Below are 5234 nucleotides of genomic sequence, written 5' to 3' on the forward strand. Positions count from 1 at the left end.
AAAAGCACAAAGGAATTTTCTAGGGTGATGAAATATTCTATATCTTATTTGAGTGTTGGTTACAAGACGGGATACATTTGTCAAAACTCATTAAATTGTGAACTCAAGATCTTCTCAGTCTTCTAGTCTGCTTTATGCTTGGCTTCTCAGCCTCTCAGCCCTGGGCACCTACATATCAGCAAATTCCTCGAGGGTAAGGACAGCAGAGAATATTTCGTTCATCTCAATGCATTTCCTTGCTCTCCAGTTACTGGGCCCCTCAAGTTCTGAAGGACATGACAGCCCAGCAACACCTGCAAAGAATTTCTTTTGTATTATTATCATCATTTTTATTCTACTGTTTCTATTTTGTCTTATCAAGATACAAGCTAGTCCATCTCATCCAGAAGTGGAGGTCTAAAATAGATTTTATAATAAACGGTGTTTTGCCAACTTAGGAGCCATATGGAAAAAGATAAAACAACATGTTCTTCACACTACACACCTATGTGAATATCAAGTAGATCAGAATTAAAAACCACATACATAGTAGGAACAAACGGCAAATTCCTTTATAAGCCAGAGGTAGATAAAATTATCCTCTGATTAAAAATTTAGAAGCAACTTGATGAATTTGACTCCATAATTTTTTTTAATTTTGCATTATAAAACACTATGTACAGAGTAAAAAAATAAATGAGCTTTCTTTCTGTACTGATAGTGCTACCACAAACATGGTCAATGTTCCTAAAACCTGCTGAACTTTCTGTAAGAAGTGTGGCAAGCACAAACTCCACAAAGTGACACAGTACAAGAAAGGCAAGAATTTTCTGTATGCCCCGGAAAAGAGGCATTATGATGGAGCAGAGTGGTTGTGATGGGCAGACCAAGCCAATTTTCTGGAAAATGGCTAAAACTACAAAGATTGTGCTGAGGCTTTAATGTGTTGAACCCAACTGTAGGTGTAAAAGGATGCTGGCTATTAAGAGACGCAAACATTCTGAACTGGGAGGAGATAGAAGAGAAAGGGCCAAGTGATCCAGTTCTAAGCTTCATCTTTTGTTTCATTATGAAGACAATCAAATCTTGAAGTTATGTTCACTTCAAAAAATAACAAATGATCAATGGAGAAAAATATTTGCAACATACAGAGTTTTGATATGCCTAATATTTAAAGCACTCCCATAATTGAGAAGAAAATGATCAAGTACCTAATAAAAAAATTTGCCTGTGATATGAAGAGAGAGCACAGAAAAAGAAATTAGGGTGCATCTATGTTGATGTGTTGATGTGTGTGTGGGGGTCTGTAGATAACACCCACTTCTCATTCATAATTAGATAAATGGTGATCTTACACTATATTCTGCAGACTCAATTTTAGTACTAAAAGTAGTATTTCTATTTTTAAACTATTACTAGTACGTAAAGTAAGTAAGTAATTGTGTTAAAGATTTTCAGTTTGAGAGAAAAAAGTCCAAGAAGTAAACAATCTTACGTCTTAAAATTTAATTAGAAATATTAATGTAAAATTATTTTCTCTCTCTTGTTTTAAAATAGGTATTGACTAATTCTGTCTGCTACGAAGACCTGGAACCAGTGGCAAGTCAGGAGCAATGAGCATCCCCGGAACTCAGATTTTGATCTCTAATTCTTATTCCCCACTAAAAGGAAGAACAAAGTTCTTTGGGAAAAGGTTGAAACCAAGTCCACCACAGATCATACCCTTTTCAACTAGTGGATGAGTTGTGGTTTTTCCATATGGAATAATTACAGCTAACAAATGCATGAGGAATATTAGAATTAGAAACCCACCATCTTGAAAGATCTAATGAAAAAAATGTTTTCGAACAATTGTCAGGAACAAACACTAAAACTATTAGGAGAAAATTTGAGATAATCAATAATCATTAAGCATTACCAAAGATTAGAAAACTGAATATTATATGCCTCCAGGTGTGAATTTGAAACACACAGTATCATCTATGAGGGTTAGAAGGAAATTAATGTGCTCTACTCATGCCTTTACATTTAAGTCCATTCTTCAATAATGTGGAACATGCAAGAGCAAGTAGAATTATGCCACAAGAAGCAAATCCAGAATATAGATGTTCTTACAAGACAACTGGGCCAATTCCTTCAACAAGTCAATGGGATGTGAGAAAAATGGGAAAGAAAGACGATTCTAAACTAGTATTTAAGAAGATGCTTGAGAGATATAGCAACCATATGCAATGAGTAGAACTTATTTGAGAAAACCAACTCTAAAAACATATTTTTGACACCACTGAAGAAATTTTAACATGGACTGGGTATTGTAAGTTACTAGGGAATTATTGTTAATTTTGTTAGATATATTAATAGTATTGTGGTTATATGAGGAAATATCTATTTTAAAAATAAATATGTAAAGAAGTGGATTGAAATGACATGTTTCATTTATTATCAGTATTAAATACTGTCTTTGTCTCATTACATCATATTGAATAAATTAAAATTTTAAAATGTTTTAAATTATGTGTTAATGACTAATATAATTCTTTTATTACTTATTTACACTAACTCAATTTCTAGCTAGTCATGGTTCTGAAGAATTCGTTTACAGGGGGCAGGAAACAGGTTTACAACTAACTCTCGTTAGGATGTGAGGCACCATCATTTTTAAAATCATATTCCCACTAAATAACTCATCCCAGTAAGTCTGACTTTTATCCATGAATCACTGTGTAGTGGACAAACCTTTCCCCATCTAAGAAAAGGGGCAGTGGAGTATGCTATCTCTAAACAAAGAAAAAATTGACCATTTTCAATGGATGGAAGCAGAACTCTAGGATAAATGGAATAGTCCCCAAGGATGGTCAAATGTGATTCTCTGCAGATGGCTGCACAGGATGACACTCCATAAAACATCATTTCTCTGCTAAGCTGCACAGCATCTCTGGTGCTTCAAACATATTGTTTATCTCATCAAGAGGAGCAGGTTCTAAAGGTAAGAACTGAACAAGTGCCATTGCTGAGGGAATGGAGCAGATGGCCCACCTGTGATGGTCTGCCTTCACTTGATGAGAAGCTGCTCCAATCCCAAGCAGACCAGTTGCCAATTAAAAGAAGTCTTGGCTGAGGGGTCTGCACTTTCCTGTGACACAGAATCAGCTTATCGATTTTCTCAGCCTCTGCCCACTATCCAGTTCCATCACTACCCTCTTCAGAAATGAAGAAGTCCCTTATGAGCAGTCTGTGAAATATTCCACTAAGACTTACTAGTGACTGTCTGGATTTCACTGAAACTTCTCGCCTCAGTTCCAGGCTACATCTTGTTTTCAGATCATTTCTAGCTTAAACGCAAAAAAAGAAATGTGTCCATGCTTTGTAAGAGAAATTCGAAGATAGAGATTAAACATATGAGAATTCTTTGAGCTTCCTTCTGCCACAAAATATGGGCTTTATTAACCACTCTTTCTAAACACATTGTAGGATTGCAACTTTTTAGGTAAATAGAATCTATTTAAGTTTTCCCCAAAATAGATGTAAAAGATATTATGATTAGCAGGCATAGTTTAACTTTCAAGGTTCAGGATCCTGAGCTGCAATATTTAAGAAAAACAATATGAGTCTGAAGAACACCATCAAGATCAGATGCCTAGTACCAAGAACCAGGAGGAGAGGGAGTTTCCTGTTCACAAGAGGGTGCTTTGACCAGGTCTGTCAGCTCATGATAGGCAACAGACAACCCGAGTAACCTGGAGCAAGGAATGAGCTACATAGCAAAGCAAGCGGCCCGAAACTTGCCACATCTGGCGAAAAAAACCCACAGGAAATAGTAAACCAGAAGAGAGCAGTGATTTAGACACAAGTGAGGTAGGCATGCAGAATTAGATCAGCTCTGGAAAGAATTTCAATCTCACCAAAAGGAGGTTTGGGCCCTGTTTTACTCTTAAACCTTGGTATGCTTTTTCTTAGTTACATTCGGGGTGCTTTGCTACCAAACCCCCTATTGGTTAGATAATAAACCCTCTGGAAGTAGGTTCCATGCCTGTCTTGTTCACCCCTCCATCTCTAATGTCTACCATAGTGCTTGATATCCAGTAGGTGCCCAAATTTCCTTGAATAAAGGAATTGCTAGCACATTGTAGGAACTGAATCATTATTCTTTCAAATAATAAATGAATGTTGACTACTACTCTGTGCATGACTAGGTTGGAATGTGGTTTTGCTTTTGTTTTTCTTTCTTTGTTGAATTCCAAAAAAAAAAAACCAGGAAGACTTCTCTCTGCAATTCAGAACACAGCCTGGACTTTACTCTACTGTAACCTGGGCATTGAAACCATTTCAATTTACAGTTGAGTGCTTGACTTGTTAGAAATCCCAAGGGAACCAAAAGTTTCTTCTTATAAAGAAACTTAAAATATTCTGATCCTGCATATAAAATTTTTTTTGACTTAGTCTTAAGAATTAGGTCTTTAACTTCTTTTTCCTGTCTTTCATAACAGCTTTCAAAACGATCTCCTTGCCTCCAGGCTTGCCTCCCTGCACTTCATCTTCCACACGCCTCCAGCGTAACCTTGCTAAAACTCAGATTTGATCAGGTCACTAACTCCTGTGTTCCAAAATCCCTTCATGGTTCATAATTCATGCCTTAGCATAGCAGCAAATGCCCTTCATCTTCCTTTAGTTTCAGCCCTATCCAGGTCAGGCCTCTTTACCCACAGATCCCATCCATGTGGCATGCTCCTGCCATACTGCACGTTCCACTAATCCTGAACCCTTCCATACTTTTCCTCTTGCTCTTTCTTCTGTCTTATCTGCTCCTTTCTTCATTTGCAAACTGGCAGTATCCAACTCCTCTGTCAAAATCTAGTTTAAAAGCCACCTTCTCTGTGAAGCTTTTCTTGACTCATGCAGATAGAATTAATCACACTTTCTGTTTTTCTATACCTTAATGTAGAGTGAACAGATGGAAGCGAAAGCTTTGGAGCCAGAAAGACCTCATTTCGAATACTGGTTCCTCTGATCACTATGACCTTGGGTAAAACGCTTAAGGTCTCTGAGCCTCACATTTTTCACCTATGAAGTAGGTGTAATAATATCAACATATCAGAGTTGCTGTAAATATTGACTGTGATCACATACACACAATGCTTAGCATAGGTCTTGGCTACATAGTAAAAACTCAAAGGAATGTATTTACTTTGATTTTATCATCTTATTATTATTTCCTCCTTTATCATAATCGGATTGATATTGCAGATAACTGCATG

General features: G+C 36.7%; 1 pseudogene; it reads left to right on the top strand.

Moving 5' to 3' along the window:
• Window positions 1-713: 713 nt before the first annotated feature.
• On the top strand, window positions 714-1028 carry LOC106824706 (large ribosomal subunit protein eL42-like; annotated as a pseudogene).
• Window positions 1029-5234: the final 4206 nt, after the last annotated feature.

This window comes from Equus asinus, chromosome 23 (assembly GCF_041296235.1).
Source record: "Equus asinus isolate D_3611 breed Donkey chromosome 23, EquAss-T2T_v2, whole genome shotgun sequence".
Classification (NCBI taxonomy): domain Eukaryota; kingdom Metazoa; phylum Chordata; class Mammalia; order Perissodactyla; family Equidae; genus Equus; species Equus asinus.